The following is a 19,630-nucleotide window of genomic DNA, read 5'->3' on the forward strand; positions in this document are numbered from 1 at the left end:
AATAATTATATAAATAAAAACCAGTTTTTATATGCTACCTTATTAAATCTAAATAGAAAGTATTACATAATTTCTCGTAGACCTGTAAGCAATCTTTACCAATCACAGATAGTCTTCACAATTTGTGACTGTGATTTTATTATGATTGAGAGAATACTTGTCTGATCTAAAACAAAAACTTGGGGAGCAAGAAACATATAAGTGACGGATGAATAGGTCAACTCCTAATCATCACTTATAGCATGCGCTCCACAGTTGTTATGTTAAATCTACAAATATTTTCATATTTATTAATGAATCACAATTATAGGTTGTCAAGACTACCTGTGTGAGATTAAGAATCTATATGGCCCTACGAGATATCAATTTACACTTTTCACTCCAATTGAAATAACAGATTTATTAATAATTGAATTTCTTTCCAATAATTGTTTTGTGGTTATTATTCTTGAGCGTGTCAAATTTTCACTCGATTTCAAACATTCTGATGATAACAGAGACGTGTGGTATATTTCCGGTTTATCTCTGTTTCTCTTCGCCTAAGTCAGCTAATTTATTGCATTATCTTAAATATTTCTCTCGGTAAATACCATTTTCATCTTTTATCGATAATTCTTAACGTTTAAGGGCTGTTGCAATTTAGGTACACAGCACCCCCCGAAAATTTGGTTGCTCTTGCGGCTGCGCGTGCATTCCCATGAGCCCGAACGTTACTCCCGATTGAAAGATTTGTGGAGCCGTAACTGGAAATCACGTATCAATCAATGGCAGCTGCATCTAACACACACGGTTACAAACTGGACACATATAGAGCAAATCCAAGGATAACATGTTGAGTTCCACCTCAATGAGAATGTAAGCAATATATGCTGCATATTCTATTTCATTTGAGACTAGTTTCACCAGGCCAAAGTGTAGATGCAGTAATCGTAAGATACACGCTGCTAAACGTCAGTTCTTCCCATTCCGTCCCAGGTGTCCCAGTTATGATTCGATACGTTACTATGGTTACTCTGTGTCCTACTAGATCTTGTAATATTATTGGAATTTCCGTCTTATGAAAGCTGTGAATATCCTTGGAAAGGCATTCACCTAGCTGTATATTAAATGATCAACTTATAAGATGAGACCTATTCTTTGAAAGACATTTGTTTTATGTAATTTACGAACTGTAAAGATGCGCATCTAGCAAGTATGCTAATACATTGATTGCGCAGTCAAAGAAACATTTTAACAGAAGCTGGACTGAGCGTTCAGCTTCGATCTAAATAAGATGAAAGTAAAAACCTTTGTAGGTCTTCAGATTTTACCGTACTTCTGCTTGTAATGTGAAAGCGTAAAGGAGGTCGTCTTTAAGCCATAAAAGTGAGTGGTCTTGCCAGCATGCAGACAACATTATTAATTAATAAAATTCAAGTAATTTATGTTCGATACTGTAAACAGGCAAGTTATTGTTATGAAGGTGTTGAACGGTGCAAGAACTGTCTCGAAGGAAGGAGAAACGTAATGACTGTAATTTTTGACAAAAACGTTAACCAAGCAGTTAGCACAGGACAGGCTGAAATACATTTCGGAAAAAGTCCTACATTATCAGAGATTTTGTCGTTTCCTTTGGTTCCATCTCCATACACCATACCGTTTACACCGAGCGAGGTGGCGCAGTGGTTAGCACACAGGACTCGCATTCGGGAGGACGACGGTCTAATCACACGTCCGGCCATCCTGACTTGGGTTTTCCGTGATTTCCCTAAATCGCTTCAGGCAAATGCCGGGATGGTTCCTTAGAAAGGGCACAGCCGATTTCCTTCCCCATCCTCCCCTAATCCGAGCTTGTGCTCTGTCTCTAAATACCTCGTTGTCGACGGGACGTTAAACAGTAATCTCCTACTCCTCTTCATACCGATTACAGTAAGAAGTCTTCTTATGACCCTCGCCCTGTCCTCATTCCAAACTTTCTGATTGGTCACCCTGTAGTTCCATTAGATTACTGTATAAGCTCGACTCAACACTACACGTGATTTTGATTTTTTCTTCGCAGATGTTCCGGAGGCTTCTTGGCGTGTTCTGCCTCCGATCTCGGAGGGAGGCAGAGGATGACTTCTACAGAGATCTGATAGACGCCGATTTAGTTGGAAAACCTGAGGTGAGCAATACCTAGATGTATTGTAAAACAACTGTCAGTGTTAACAGCAGCCAGTTTCTATTTAGTAAGACAATCACAGAGAACTTAAGCAATCCTGGAAATAGCAAATCCATCTGAGTTTCTCGTAGTAATAAATGGAACATCGAGGAGAGTCAGTTTCTTTTGTACGTTCGTGTAAAGATGCCTGTAGCATGATAAAAAGGAAGTGTCGATTGATTGACTACACATTGATTTAGCCGGCCACGGTGGTCTCACGGTTCTAGGCGCGCAGTCCGGATCCGCGCGACTGCTACGGTCGCAGGTTCGAATCCTGCCTCGGGCATGGATGTGTGTGATGTCCTTAGGTTAGTTACGTTTAACTAGTTCTAAGTTCTAGGGGACTGATGACCTAAGATGTTAAGTCCCATAGTGCTCAGAGACATTTGAACCATTTGAACCACATTGATTTAATGAAAATTCTCTATACAGGAAGAAATTACTCTTTTTTATGAAACGGTTATATTTACATTACAACTCCATAAGAATTTACAGCACGTATGGAAATGTCTACTTAAACTGTCTCTGACAGTCCCACAGTCGACAACCATGTACTTAACAGCAAGTACAACGTATCCTAATACATCGTCTAATCACTGTAGAAGTTTCCCTCTAAATTGTAGTATAATTATGACTCTTCCACAAACTGACTAAGTAAATTACGACCATTTCACTAGTCACATAGATATTCTGAGCAAGTGAAACTAACTGCTGTGCCCCTAATCATTTTGGTTTACCGACATTTTCATCAAGCTAGCACAGAAAACACGGAACAAGTTGGCGTGGTGGCTGATACAGTGGTTTTGCGTGAGGTTCAAATCGCCATCCGGCAATACGGTTTCAGTACTTTTCAAATCGCCATCCGGCAATACGGTTTCAGTACTTCCAGAACTTCCTCAAGTGGTTTCTTAGAGAAGGAGACATTTGAAATCGTTGATCATCATTGCCTTATTTAATCCTCTCTAATGATTGAGTTATAGACGGGAATTCTATCCAAATCGTCCTTCTTTCAATTTTTGTACAGAAGAAATAAGATTACAATCTTATGAGTGTAATTTGTTAGATACCAGTTATACGTAATTTAATAACTTATTACACTACTTGTCCTTGGTTCATATAGCCATATGTCAAGGTCTTCTCAATGTAGTTTTGGTGAAGGGCATTTGTGAGTGGTGTATGTAGATCGGTGGCACCTAAATCGTGTATAGTAGGTACTTCACCTGAGCCGCTATACTAATTACAGCACCTTCCATTCAGAAAAAAAGGTATATTACTGTCGATACTGTAGCCCTATGACTGTCTGGAAAACAGTCCAACGGTGTGCTGCCAAAACTCACGCCTTTTTGCCCGTTTTCTGAATGTTGCCAGGTATCCGCGTTTGATAAAACAAGTACTTCAATAACTTTTATTTTACTTCCTTAAAAATCATCAAGAATACATTTGATTTTATATAAACGGAAGAAAAAGTCTGAAAACCAACGAATGAATTTCAATTGTGATGGTGTAAACAAATTTCCCGCAGTGGATGAGCGCCGAGCGTTGGCGGCTGCGCTCAGACGAGGACGAGTTGGTGCTGCTGGCAGCGCAGGCGGAGAAGACCCGGCCGCAGCCTTTTGCTGTTGATGGAGTCTGCGGCAAAGTCGTCGGGAAGGTAAGGCCGCACCGGAGACACAACTTCATTAGAAGCTGGCCAGTAATGAATGAATTAGATTCCATCCAACACAGTATTTTTCCGGCCCTTTATAAAGTGGTTGAAGTATAATTAATGGCGAAAGATAACAAAGATGATCCTCGTCACAGTTTAATGAACATGTCGAAGGCCTCTTACCTTTCTCTTCTGTCACACACAAATGTAGGAAGTTATGTTATCTTAATGTACGTTTCCTCAATTACAAGACTCCAGACAATTTTCGCTACTGTTCTTGCATGCTGAAAGTTTTATGTATTGTAATGTGATGAACTGTTCTTTTGTGCAGGTGAATGATGGCTGGATGATTCTGACGACTGCCGAGGTCCATCAGCCGCCAGTGACAGAGTGTTACGAGGACATCCCACCGACCCCTCGCCGGCGGAGAGGGTGTCGGAGGTGCTGGGCGGAGAAAGTCGGGACGGAGACTGTTGCGCGCCCACACGGTGGCCGGACGCACCGGCTCACCAGCCACTGAACGTGTTTATAACAAGGACATCGCGTCAGTGCCTCTTAGCGGGAGATGGAGTTGAGACGCGGCGTGAAGAAAATCAATGCTGGGACTGTTGTGCGTGTAGAAAGTGGACAGGGACATCGGATCCCTACCCAGTAAGCCTGATAATGAGATACTGGGGATAGTTGATAAGAAGGACATCCCATGAATGCCTCAACGTTGACGAGGGTGTCGGAGGTGCTGGCCAGAGTAACTCACGGCTAAGACTCTTGTATGTATGCAAAGTGGACGGGGCCACCAGCTTACTAGCCAATAAATATAATCGCATGGAACCAAGAACAGGGGACGAGGAGGACATCCCGCCAATGTCTCGTCATTGTAGAGGGAGCTGTGGATGCTGGAGTGAGAAAGTAAGGGCTAAGACTGTTGTGTGTGTTTGTGTGTATGCATAGTGGACCGGGACACTGGCTCACTAACCAATAAATACATTCTTCTGGAACTGATGCTAAGACTGTTGTGTGTCTCCGAAGTTGATGCAGACACTGGTTTACTAGTCAACATACGTATTCATGACTAACTGAAAACAGTGAATCAGGAGTACATACCCACCTTCCCTCATTGTTGGAAAGCTCGTTGGAGGTGTCAATGGCTAAATTCAGCGCTCAGACTGTTGTGTGTCTGTAAAGTGAATGGGGATACCGGCTCACCAGCCAATGGACATATTCATGTGTGACCAAGTACACTGGATGAGGAGGACATATCGCTGATGCCTCCTCGTCAAGAGAGGATACTGGAGGCGCTGACCGAGAAAATCAAGACTGAAACTGTTGTTTGTCTGCAAAGTGAATGGGAACACCGGCTCATATATATTTAAACTGAATAAATTATTCAATGAATTCATAAAATATCTTCGACTTCTGACTTTATGTGACTGCTTGTAAAAGAATGTTAATTATGATTTAATGTCACTCAACTCCAACTAAACAAATTTTGAAATAAAATTTAATGATTTTATCAAAAGTGTACCATTCTCTCTCTCTCTCTCTCTCTCTCTCTCTCTCTCTCTCTCTCTCTCTCTCTTTACATACGTGATTGCATTAAACAAATGATTGACGGTATTATCTCTCCGGTATTCCAACGACCAGAGCTGTATTATACATGGGCGAGAACTATTATCAGCACACTAGATTTCCTTCTTCAACATGGAAAATAAATACGGATTAATCCGTTTGGGTCACTAGTAACAACCGGAAAAGTTTTTGAAGTTGACTTACTTGCCCTAATCTTTTGGCGACCTCTTTCCGTTGGTGGTATGTGCAATAGTTATTTTACGTAAATGCCAGTCTTCCTGAGATATCGGAAAATTAACTATATAGCATTATGACACAGTAACTGCCGAAAGCGTGTCTTTCGCTTGAATGGCGCCGAAAGCGTTTCTTCGCTTGAATGCCTACGCCAGAAGTGAAGTTAGAGGGCGAGCAATCTGCAGATCGTGCCTTTCGCAAGAATTGAAACATGCGAGGAAGAGAACTCTAGAAAAAGAGGCCAAGACGACGCTTGCTCTCCTCTGAAAATCAGTGACATTTTCCTGAACATACAGACATTTTTATCATTATTTATTTGTTCTTCCGGTCATTCGTTATTCATTTGTTGCCTATAATCCTTAACAAGGACTACTCACTGGTCGTTAACGCTGCAGCTCCTGTAGCCAGTGTGAGAATAGCTCCAGGTAACCAACGAAAGTAAAAAAAAAAAAAAAAAAAAAACAGTTCGTTTTGACGCTCGAACTGGAATTTTAACGTCCTGAGTTAATCGAAGAAGTTAGCTTTAATCGCCGTGAAAAAATAGAGCGTGGTTAACAGTTCTGCCACAGAGTGTTGGCCGTCGTTGTCCCGGATACACTGCAAAAAATGGTTCAAATGGCTCTGAGCACTGTGGGACTTAACTTCTGAGGTCATCAGTCCCTTAAAACTTAGAACTACTTAAACCTAACTAACCTAAGGACACCACACACATCCATGCCCGAGGCCGGATTCGAACTTGCGACCGTAGAGCCTAGAACCGCTCGACCACTCCGGCGGGTGGATACACTGCGCATCACAAGGTTGTGTCTAAGTTCGGAGATGAGTTTAAATACAGGCCTACAAAACGCGCCTCTGCTCCTGATCAGTTACTCGCCAGTCATCATCGATAGAACATCTTGCTCTCCTGTCAGAACTCACGACGGGCGCTTCCTATATTAACCTGAGCTCCACGTTACATGTTCATCAAGCAGACCGAAAATATCAATTTTCAATTTATTGTTTATTTGTTAGTAGACCTAATAAACAAAATTTTCGCAAAGTTTCAGTGATGAAATCAAATCCGAAATGCCTAAGAAATAATTTAATAAGTGAAATGAGCATACTGCCACGCCCACTTGTTGAAGGCACACTTCGCAACTAGCTCGGTGAACGATTTTGTGCCTTACATAAGCAAGAAGAGGTTTCCAAATTGTATTGTGGATGTTTCCAAGTGCACGTACGTGTTTCTGGCCCATCATGAACTTGTAAAAATGCTTGCTTATTGCAGAGTCCAGAATCGAAATGAGTTTCTAAAATCACTCACAGGGAAACGGTGACCTAAAACCACATTTTGGTCTAGTGCAGTTCCCATAGTTGTATATTATGATGATGTTGTTTATTTAATGACGGGAACGTAGCGAGGATGAGAGTATTAGAGAGATAGGACTTCAAGTTAGGTAATTTCACTGAGCACACATTGAGAAAAACCTACAGCCTGTTTCTGCAGGTGAAAAGTCAATTTAAGACCTGTTAAAGGAAAGAAGGCGGAGAACAAGGAACCAGCAAAGATGCCTTGCAATCGGAGGCCTTATGAAAAGGTGACGTACGAAAAAGACATTAGGCTGAACTTTAAAATTTCCCGGAAAGTACGTCTCTTAGAGTTTTTCTCAGAACCTATCAAGAGTGGAACTATGAAATTTGATACACGTATTTCTATAAATCCAATAAATAATGTCTCCACACTACATTCTGAATTCTTTGATGTATGCTGAGATACAGTGATTGGAATTTGCATGAATTTTGAACACTGCGGTGACAAATGTATGGGATACTTCCATGTCGGCGTGGTACAGGAACTCGACGTGACAAGCCGTCGGGAGTCCCCTGCAGTAATATTACGTCACTTTGCCTCTATAACCAATCCATAATTGCTACGGTGTAGCCGGTGCAGGATTTTGTGCCTGTACTGAGCTCTCGATTATGTCCCATAAACGTTCGATGGAATTCATGTCGGGTAACCTGGGTGGCCAAGTCATTCGCTCGAACCTTCCACAATGTTCAAACCGATCGCGAAGAGTTGTGGCCCAGTGACAAGGCGTTTTGTCATCCATTATAATTCTGTCGTTTTTTTCGGAATATGAAGTCCGTGAATGGCTGCAAATGATCTCCTGATAGCCGAGCATAACCATCTGCAGTCCAAGATAGGCTCACTAGGACCAGAGAATCCAGTCCATTCCTCATGAACACAGTCCCCTCCATCAAGGAACCACCACCAGCTTGCACAGGGCCTTGTTGACAACTTGGGTCCATGGTTTCATGACAACCCTACCGTCAACTCTTACCAACTGAAATCAGGACTCACCAGACCAAGCTATTGTTTTCCAGTCGTCTAGGCTCCAACCGATGTGGTCACGAGCCCAGGAGGGGAGACGCAGGCGACTTTGGGCTGTTAGCAGACGCAGTCCATCCGTCATCTGCTGGCGTAGGGCATTAAAGGGAAATTTCGCCACGCTGTCGCAACGGATTCGTTCGTCACCTCTCCCAAATCGATATGTGCGTTTATTTCACACAGCGTTGCTTCTCCTTTAACACTGACAACTAAGCAACTTCCGCTGCTCTCCGTCGTTAAGTGAAGGTAGCCGGCCAGTACATTTTCTGTCGTGAGAAGCAATGCCTGAAATTTGATGTCCTTGGCACACTACTGACACTATGTTGCTAAGAATGCACAATTGTCTACCGATTTCCGCATTGGAATGTCCCATTTTTCTAGCTATGAAACGTCCCCTTTGAAAAATTTATACACGACTGTGCTTAAACTGACACACAATATTTTTAGCGCAACGCAATCTGACTTTCAATAATCCCTACAAAAGAATGGCCCTGACTAACATTAACCTATACCTTTCACAAATCACTTACCTCACAAAAAATCTTCGTTACTCGAACTACTGCAATACAGAGAGCACCACTACTGCCAGCTAAATAAAAGATTCTAACTACGGTAGGCACTAACTACTGATAGGTATAGTTAGCAAATGAAAGATTTTAATAGAGAACAAACAGTGTATTTACCTTAATAGTCAAAATATATATGATAGTTCATGACATCCAGTCTTACAAATTACAAAACTCCGCCATCTCTCTCCCCACGTCCACCACTGCTGGCGGCTCACCTCCAACTGCGCAACGCTACGCGCTGTTAGCATCCAGCTGCCGCTGCCCAACACTACAATGTCAGACAACAATGCAGACTAAACACAGACGGCACACGGCACAGCCAGTGATTTTTTCATACCGAGCGCTATGTGGCGTTACCAACAAGAAAACCTAAACAGCCTACTTACAAGTACAGCTACAAAACCATTCCACATTCGAAGTCTATTAATTCCCCTCGTGCTGCTATTATCATGTCGGAAACCTTTTCACTTCAATCACTTAAGTACAAATGACAGCTCCGCCAATTCGCAGCCCTTTTCTACCTTGTGTGCGTGAGAGTGCTAACCTGTATATGTCCATATCGCTAATCCATTATTTTGTTACCCCTGTGTCTTATACTTACAGAATTGTGAATAAAATGTTATTCAAAATTTCCTCTTCTGTATAATTAAAAAATGCCATGAGCGAAATTTACTATACGCAAACAAAATATTCAGAGAAAATTTTGTAGAAACCTCTTGGTGGTTTCGGAGGAAAAGGTAATATAGAGGGTGAGAATTACTGAATTATATGAAAGAACGTCATGCACACACTTTAGTGAACAAGTAAACGTCACTAAAAATATTCGGATTTAGGTTATGACATGTTCGATATTCCTGCCATCTTGGCAGGTGACGGATAGCGAAATTCTACATGACACGCTGAAGTGCCGGAACATCGATGCTGCCTATGACCTCCTGGATGGCTGTTTACAGCTCAGCAATGGTTTTGGGGTTATCGCTGTACACCTCGTCTTTAATATAGCACCACAAAAACGAGTCGCGTGTATTCAGATCCGGAGAATATGGTACCCAATCGAGGACCATACCTGTGGCATCCGGATACCCCAGAGCCAGAATGCCGTCGCGAAAATGCTCTTCCAGGACATCAAACACTCTCCTGCTACGATGGTGTCATGCTCCGTCTTGCATGAACGAAAACTTTTCGAAATCATGGTCACTCTGGATAATAGGCATGCAAGCAGCTTCCAAAACTTTCACGTACCGTTCGATAGTCACCGTGCCATCAAGGAATATCGCACCGATTATTCCATGACTGGATACTACACACCACACAGACACCAGCTGAGTGGGAAGAGACTTCTAGATGACGAAATGCGGATTCTCAGTCCCCCAAATGCGTCAGTTTTGCTTAATGACGAAACAATCGTAATGAAAGTGGGCTTCATAGCTGAACAACAACATACATACCATACTAATACCCATCCCACGTCTTGACGCAAACCGTTCAGAATTTATGATAAGTTTTTTTTTCATATCGCTCAATAAATGTCAGCCTCTGTACAGGATGTTACAAAAAGGTACGGCCAAACTTTCAAGAAACATTCCTCACACACAGAGAAGTAAAATATGTTATGTGGACATGTGTCCGGAAACGCTTGCTATCCATGTTAGAGCTCATTTTATTACTTCTCTTCAAATCACATTAATCATGGAATGGAAACACACAGCAACAGAACATACCAGCGTGACTTAAAACACTTAGTTACAGGAAATGTTCAAAGTGTCCTCCGTTAGCGAGGATACATGCATCCACCCTCCGTCGCATGGAATCCCTGATGCACTGATGCAGCCCTGGAGAATGGCGTAGTGTATCACAGCCGTCCACAATACGAGCACGAAGAGTCTCTACATTTGGTACCGGGGTTGCGTAGACAAGAGCTTTCAAATGCCACCATAAATAAAAGTCAAGAGGGTTGAGGTCAGGAGAGCGTGGAGGCCATGGAATTGGTCCGCCTCTACCAATCCATCGGTCACCGAATCTGTTGTTGAGAAGCGTACGAATACTTCGACTGAAATGTGCAGGAGCTCCATCGTGCATGAACCACATGTTGTGTCGTACTTGTAAAGGCACATGTTCTAGCAGCACAGGTAGAGTATCCCGTATGAAATCATGATAACGTGCTCCATTGAGCGTAGGTGGAAGAACATGGGGCCCAATCAAGACATCACCAACAATGCCTGCCCAAAAGTTCACAGAAAATTTGTGTTGATGACGTGATTGCACAATTGCGTGCGGATTCTCGTCAGCCCACACATGTTGATTGTGAAAATTTACAATTTGATCACGTTGGAATGAAGACTCATCCGCAAAGAGAATGTTCCGTGCTTCCTACGATGCCGATCAATTGCTTCGAACGTCTTCCTGTCGGGACACCTTCGTTCTGGAAATCTGTCTCGATACAAACGTACCGCGCCACGGCTATTGCCCCGTGCTAATTCATACATCAAATGGGCATCTGCCAACTCTGCATTTGTAATCATTGCACTGACCGCAAAACCACGTCCGTTATGAACACTAACCTGTTGATGCTACATACTGGTGTGCTTGATGCTAGTACTGTAGGGCAATGAGTCGCACCGAAGTCAACATTACCTTCCTTCAATTGGGCCAACTGGCGGTGAATCGAGGAAGTACAGTACATACTGACGAAACTAAAATGAGTTCTAACATGGAAATTAAGGGTTTCCGGACACATGTACACATAACGTCTTTTCCCTATTTGTGTGTGAGGAATGTCTCCTGAAAGTTTGGCCGCACCTTTTTGTATCACCCTGTATATTTTTTGAAAGCAAAATTTTTAAATTCCAAAAAAATGCTCACTATTTCTAATGGGAGGAAATTACCTTTCGTGTCATGTTCAGCATGGTAATAAATTGCCGTATCTTCAAAGGTTCGAATTTTTATGCATCTTTAAAATAGTGTGTGTTCTTCATTAACGTCCCCCCTTTAAGTAATAGCTCTTGGGAATTGTCCCTCCGTGTTTCTGTGTCGCCTTAATCGAACCGTAGTCAGCAGCCGATGGGGCAGCACTGTAGCGGCCAGTGACAGATGTCAACTAACGAGCAATAGTCGAAACTGGCCTCGTCGACACGGCAGAGGAAACACCGTTGGGAACAGATTCACTGTGACAGGTAGAGTGTAAGAGAGTGAGGGCGCCCTGTGTGGGCAAGCCATTTGCATGACTCAGCCACGCGCTGAGGGCGGACAGTGTTGTTCCGACCGAACAGAACGACGTCCATTACCCACCGCCCACTCCAGGCAGCGGCAGCGACCTCGCTGAACCAATTAAGGCAACGGCGAGCCCACCCGATTAAGCCCCGCAGATACAGATGAAACGAGAAGGGCTGCGCCGCTGCCCCTTCTGCCGATTGCGACCGGGATGGATTCCATTCACGGCGCACATCTTTACCCCGTGGCGTTGGTTCTCTGCTGCTCTCTGTATAACGCATGCTTCCGGCAGGCTCTGCGTTGCTGCAGTTTATTGGAGCCGTTTCTGACAAAGTGGTACGCCTTGGTGAGTAGATAGGACGCTGAATTCTGGTCAAAGGATCTCATCAAACTGCGTCAGCAATATCTGGCAGCGAAGCCCACTTACTAGCTGTACAGCACAAGTACTGTCCCCACTGTTACTTCACATATGCTGTGTCCCAACGTAGCAGATTGCCGTCGAAACTGATATGAGGTACATATACACACCGACTAATCAATTTTAAAGCTGAACAGATCAACTAGAAGCGTATGCAGTGAATAATTAAATTATTACGTCCAGCAATAATGCTACATTAGATTAGGTTTTTGTATACAGCACTTCACTGTACTAAATGTACTGACGCTTATTTGTTGAGAAGTATCCCTGTCCTCTAGCCATTTCGTGTGTTTTGTTTTGATGTCGTTCGATTCATTCGTGTTTTAGAGCAGTGAATGAGCTTTGCGAATAAACAACTCATACATATGGAAGAAAGAGAAAAACGGACTAAAAAAATGTGTGTGCACTCTTATGGGACTTATCTGCTAAGGTCATCAGTTCCTAAGCTTACACACTACTTAACCTAAACTGTCGTAAGGACAAACACACACAACCATGCCCGAGGGAGGTCTCGAACCTCCGCCGGGACCAGCCGCACAGTCCATGAATGCAGCGCCACAGACCGCTTGGCTAATCCCGCGCGGCGAATGGACTAAACAACAAAATACCTGACCACTGAAGATTTGTAGAATAAAGCTAAAGGCTTCTGGTCTTAATAAGACTTTTATTACAGTTGGAAAAGATAGTAACCTACCTAAGGAAATTATATAAAGAAATAGTTTTGCGCAGAAGTATATCACAGTGTTTATAGCTTTTGTAGTTTTAGACAACTTTTAACTATGTTGATACGATCACACTCTTTGCTATTTTACTGGTATCCGGGATAAAAGGCTCTGAGCACTATGGGACGCAACATCTGGGGTCATCAGTCCCCTAGAACTTAGAACTACTCAAACCTAACTAACCTAAGGACATTACACACATCCATGTCCGAGGCAGGATTCGAACCTGCGACACGTAGCAGCAGCGCGGTTCCGGACTGAATCGCCTAGAACCTCTCGGTCACACCGGCAGGCTAGCAGCCAGCATAAAATGCAGAAACGAGACTTCAGGTAGCACCATCAAAGGACGTGAAAGAAAAGCAGTGGTTGAGAAGGGAGAGAGACTGGTTTGGAACCTATCCCCAACGTTAACCTGTACATTAGGCAAGCGGTAAACGAAACAAAGGAGAAAGAATTTGAGGGTCGCTGTTCTGTCAGATATGGCAAAGAAATTCCAACGGCAGTTGAACAGAATGGACAGTGTCTTGAAAATATGGTATAAAGTTAATATCAATAAAATTAATGTAATGACAATGCAATGTAGTCGATTTAAATCAGGCGAAGTTTATTGAATTAGATTCGGTTGTGAGACACTAATAGTAGTTTATCAGTTTGCAGTTTGAGCGACATAGTAACTGATTTAACTAAAGTAGAGAAGACTGCGAAGAGTGAGAAAAAGTAATTTGAAAAACTTGTTAAAGTTAAAGACAAGTGTAAATGATAGGAAGTCTAATCTCACGGTCACTGTAGAGATAGTAGCCTTTTAAGAAGTGAAAAGTGAACGATAAACAGTTCAGACTATAATGGAATGGAAACTTTTGATATGAAATGTAGTACAATTGAATAAAGTTCAATACGGGTAGATAAAATATGGAATGAAGTGAATCGAAATGGGTAAAAACAAATTTATGGCACAACTTGACTGAAGGAAGGACTGTATTTTCAGCGCACATATTGAGACATCAACTAATAGTCAGTATGATAACTGAGGGAAGTGTGTGTTTGGGGGTAGGAGGGGAGGCGATTAAAAACTGTAGAAACCTCGGCATGAATAGAATAAGGAGTTTAGAATGGAAATAGATTGCAGTAGTAATTCAGACGTGAAAAGGCTTGCACAGGAAACACTAGTGTGGAGACCTATACCAAACTAGTTTTCAGTCAGAAGACAACAACAACAATAACTTAAACGAGAAGGGAACTTTATGAGGACACTGCACAATTCGTTACGTTATAGCGTATGACAATAATATTCTAATGCAAAAGTGCAATTATTTACATACTAAGAGGTCACGGATGAAAATGATGACCCGATAGTAGCAAATACCCGGGAAGTTCCTAAAGTAATTTCGGGTAACCACTGAAAGCCAAAATATAATTGTCAGATGACAATTTGACACTTTGCCCTCCGGAATACAAGGCTACTCTGTAGAAGCACTGTACTACATTCTCATTAAAATTCTTTTGGGTGTACTTTCTCGATCATTTTATAAAATGCTTAAAATATTAAAGTAATACAAGTTTCTCCCATATAATCTCCATTTTGTGCACCGGATCTTCCGATTCACTTGGCTAAAAAATTAAGTCAAATTCTCTTCATATACAGGGAGACATCGATAAGAGAAAGAATAGTAATACCATCCAATAAACAATTTGATGTAAAGTTTTCTCAAAAAGAAAAAAAAAACTTTACACTGGAAAAGTCCACCGTAAAACTACAAGTGTTCTAAAATTATTTGCTTCTGCAACGTTTCGTACCAAACACTTACTCACGGAAATTCACAAAGTATGAGTGGCCGGGGGGAGGGGTGGGGGGAGGGGAGCTGGATCTAACAGGAACACTGACAAAGTAAAACTTGCAATGCATAGATTCAGTCGATATCATTAAACCCCAAAGTACCTACAATCTTTCCATTGTAGACTATTAAAGCTTTGAGGTATAGTCATTCGCAATAGCAATGTGCAACAGCACAGAATAAAAAAAGCAATTCAAATATGAGAATATGATTTTTCTTTTAGAGAGTTTGAATACACAAAAGCTGCTACAGGTAGGTGCAAGTTGTATTCTGGTATGGAGGTCTGTGCGTTCATGTGTATGAACCAAGTTGTACTACAACATAGAAAAAAAAACTAGATATGTATATAAAGTAACTGCCACATAAATAGGAGCATGTGGCCTACAACAAAAACAAACTTGGAGCATGTATTATTTATGTCCTGTAGACAGCAGCAAGGCTGCTTTTTGAGGCAAGACTATACAGGAGCGAAAATATTTTTTAGAATAAAGATCCTAGCAAAGTGACAGCTAGAGGTGCAAATTATTTCTTCAACAGCTAAGTGTAGGAGTGCAACTGCAGGTAACAACACAGAAGTGCCATCATTACTGAGCAAAAAGTTTCAGCAAACTAAAAATATAAAATTAGAATCATTTAGGACAAAAAGTCTCCCTACAACTTTACGATTAGAAATACGTCTGAGGGTCTGTTTAGATGACGATCAGCTTGGCTTTACGAAACGTAAAAGCACCAGAGAGACTGTTCTCACGTAGCGTTGATAGTGAAAATAAATTTTCATAGATGGAAACATCTTTCGACAACGCAATATGCTTCAAAATTCGAAATTCTAAGAAAAATAGGCCTAACCTATAGGAAAAGACGGTTAATACACAATACGTCCATGAACCAAGAGGAAAAGTAAGACTAAAAGATCAAGAAGGAAGTGCCAGGATTAAAAAGGGGATCAGGCAGGGTTGCAGTCTTCCGCCCCTACTGTTCAGACAATAGGAGGAGGAGGAGGATATTAGTGTTTAACGTCCCGTCGACAACGAGGTCAGTAGAGATGGAGCACAAGCTCGGATTAGGGAAGGATGGGGAAGGAAATCGGGCGTGCCCTTTAAAAGGAACCATCCCGGCAGTTGCCTGAAGCGATTTAGGGAAATCACAGAAAACCTAAATCAGCATGGCCGGACGCGGGACTGAACCGTCGTCCTCCCGAATGCGAGTCCAGTGTGCTAAGCACTGCGCCACCTCGGTCGGTCTCAGACAATACTTCGAAGAATCAATTACGGAAATAAAAGAAAGTTTCAAGGGTGGGATGAAAATTCTTGTAAAATGATATCAACAATATGTTTGCTATCCTGAGTGAAAGTGAAGACGAACTACAGGATGTGTTGAATGAAATGAACAGTTCAGTGAGTACAGAACACAGACTGAGAGTAAACCAGAAAAAGGCGAGAGTAATGAGAAGCGGCAGAAATGAGAACTATGAAAAATTTTATATCAAAACTACTGGTCACGAAGTAGACAAAGTTAGAGAATTCTGTTACTTCGGAAACAAAATAATCCATGATGGACGAAGCAAGTAGGGCAAAAAAGCAGACTAACACAGGCAAAGAGAGCATTCCTGGCCAAGAAAAGTCTACTGGCATCAAACATTGGCCATAATGTGAGGCAGAAACTTAGGAGAACATACGTTTGGAGCAGAGCATTGTATGGTGCCGAATCATGGACAGCAGCAAAACCGAATCAGAAGATAACAGAAACGTTTGATGTGTGGTGCTACAGAAGAATTTTGAAAATAAAGTGGACTGATAAGATAAAAAATGAAGAGTTTCTCCGTAGAATGCGTGAGGGGAGGAATATATGGGAAACACTGAGAAGAAAAAGGATAATAGGAAATAGGAGACATGAGGGAATAACTTCCACAGTACTCGATTGAGAGCTCTATATGGTAAAACCTTTAGTCGAGTGGAATACATCCAGGAAATAATTCAGGACATAGGTTGCAAGTGACAAAATTTTCATTGACAAACATTTGTCACATGTCTGTTGCGGAAATTTACAACAGTACAGCTTTGGACCACCAGAACTATGTTCAGTATTTTTATGCTAGCACTTAGCTGAAGGGTGCTCTGAAGTGGATTAAAATATTACAAGGAGCGCGCGCTCACACACACACACACTCACACACACACACACTCTCACACACACACACTCACAAACACACACACATCTTAAAGGAGGAAAACCTAATTCCACTATCGACAGCGAAAAACAGAAATGAAGCGAGCAGCGGGATGCTGGTGGTTTTATATGCTGGCGGTCCGAACGTTCCATTAAGACAGACACCCACCAACTGTCTCCAACGCCGGAACAAGCCCAAGTGGGGGTTGGGGTGACCTAGAAGAACTGCCCCGACTCGTCTCTAGCATCAGCCAATAGCGGCCGTTCTCTTCAGTTGGCAGGAGTAACATTACAGTTTACGCCAGGAAATGTATTCTCGGTGCCATACTAAATCCAACAATAAATTAAATATGGGAGAATTCCGTGGGATGACTATCTATCCTGGCGAATCTCAGTTGTTAATACATTGAATTGGCCGATTATTTTCAAATTTCAGTCAGCAACTTTTGAAAGACGGGGCAGCAGCTACTGTCACGAACCAGTTGCAGTAATGAAGTGCAACATGGCAGGACTTGTCTTTACAGGCGAGTCCCAGTTCTGCATGGAGCATCAAATCGATTTTATGTGGATGCTGTGAAGAAAATTGTTATTGCAAGAGTTAGGTCGTCGTTGCACAGCCATTAATCTGGACAGCAGGCGTTTCATTTACGACGCGTAGACACCTGTCCTCTAGCTCGCCGTGACTAATGTTTCAACTTTATAACGTATGTTGTACATCCTGTCGTAACCTACCTCGGTATCCTGCAGTTTGACTATTGCCCAGGTCAACATGCTGATAACGGCAAGAAAACCATTAAAAAATAAAATTGGCCGGATGCGAGAGGAACTCATGATCTGATGATGCCGTACAAAATTAATTATGTATGTACACAGAGCATCCGCGATGGGAATTGAGAAACGCGACAGTTTCTACCTATTATCGACATTGATACTGGCGAGATAACGGTGCCGGGAGTTCCAAGACATTCAACAATGTTTTTATTGTAAGTCTGAAGTCGCATAATTAAATGACACTAAAATAATTTTTTGGTGTTATATAATTACAAATTAACACTTTGCGGATATTCTTCCTTTACTTGTACCGTTAAACCTTGTTTCTTGCCAAAGTCATCGATAATCTGTAGGTATAGAAGAGTGAGTTTGCTAGTCTCAAAACGTTTGACATAAATGATCTTTTGACCTCATTGACTTAGCAGTTTACATCTATTACATAGTTAAGGAACTATGGACGTTAGTATGTGACATAAATTTTTAGGTTCGTAATATTTTTGTTTTTCATATCGCTATTCCGGTTGTTATGGGTTTCTTTGTCGAGTTTCATTTTTTATTCGTAGTTCTCTGTTGCTATTCGAGTTTACATATAACTATTTTGTCATTTTGAAATAGTGAGTGGAGCTGTGGACGCTAGAAAATAGAGTGCCAAGTGGAGGAATTGGAACATTTCCAACATATTCCTTTGTCTGAGTTCAGTAGAGGAGAAACAGCAGCGGAGGCGGCGAGAAACAAATGCGCCTGGTATGGGGGTAACGACACTGACGAGAGCGCGCCAAGAAAACAGCGTTCATATTCTAAGGAGGATAGTTTTGACATTAGTGACCCTCCACATTAAGAAAGAGCACCGGGATTAGATGAATATAATTGAAACGCATTAATTCACAACGATTCAAGTCAGTCTATTCGAGAACACCAAATGTGTTAGACTGTGATCACTCTACCGTTGAATGACATTTGAACTCCGTGGGGAACGTTCGAAAATGGTTGAACTGGTACCGCACGCCTTAAGCCAAAACCAAATAAATCAGCACATGGCCACATTTGCATCTCTGCTTCAAAAAACACTGTAGAGGAATTAGGTTCCGTACCCATCTCGTTCATCTGATCACGTGCCTTCAGATTTTCACCTGTTCCGCTCTCTGTCGAGCAAGCTTAAGGGAACTTCCTTTACAGATGAAAATGCGCTCCGGACATGGCTCGACGAGTTCTTCACCTTCAATCCAAGTGATTTCTACAGTCGTGGAATCGAAAAGTAGCTCCAACGATGTAAATAGTGAGGAGGAATATACATTCCTGGAAATGGAAAAAAGAACACATTGACACCGGTGTGTCAGACCCACCATACTTGCTCCGGACACTGCGAGAGGGCTGTACAAGCAATGATCACACGCACGGCACAGTGGACACACCAGGAACCGCGGTGTTGGCCGTCGAATGGCGCTAGCTGCGCAGCATTTGTGCAGCGCCGCCGTCAGTGTCAGCCAGTTTGCCGTGGCATACGGAGCTCCATCGCAGTCTTTAACACTGGTAGCATGCCGCGACAGCGTGGACGTGAACCGTATGTGCAGTTGACGGACTTTGAGCGAGGACGTATAGTGGCCATGCGGGAGACCGGGTGGACGTACCGCCGAATTGCTCAACACGTGGGGCGTGAGGTCTCCACAGTACATCGATGTTGTCGCCAGTGGTCGGCGGAAGGTCCACGTGCCCGTCGACCTGGGACCGGACCGCAGCGACGCACGGATCCACGCCAAGACCGTAGGATCCTACGCAGTGCTGTAGGGGACCGCACCGCCACTTCCCAGCAAATTAGGGACACTGTTGCTCCTGGGGTATCGGCGACGACCATTCGCAACCGTCTCCATGAAGCTGGGCTACGGTCCCGCACACCGGTAGGCCGTCTTCCGCTCACGCTCCAACATCATGCAGCCCGCCTCCACTGGTGTC

At 42.6% G+C, this 19,630-nt stretch overlaps 1 protein-coding gene across 1 annotated transcript in view; it reads right to left on the reverse strand.

Annotated features, from left to right (window-relative positions):
• The window catches only part of LOC126336767 (suppressor of lurcher protein 1-like), a 4,187,167-nt gene that overhangs the window by 3,525,923 nt on the left and 641,614 nt on the right, over positions 1–19,630 (reverse strand). The gene's annotated exons all lie outside the window — the stretch shown is intronic.

This window comes from Schistocerca gregaria, chromosome 2, assembly GCF_023897955.1.
Source record: "Schistocerca gregaria isolate iqSchGreg1 chromosome 2, iqSchGreg1.2, whole genome shotgun sequence".
In the NCBI taxonomy this organism is placed as follows: domain Eukaryota; kingdom Metazoa; phylum Arthropoda; class Insecta; order Orthoptera; family Acrididae; genus Schistocerca; species Schistocerca gregaria.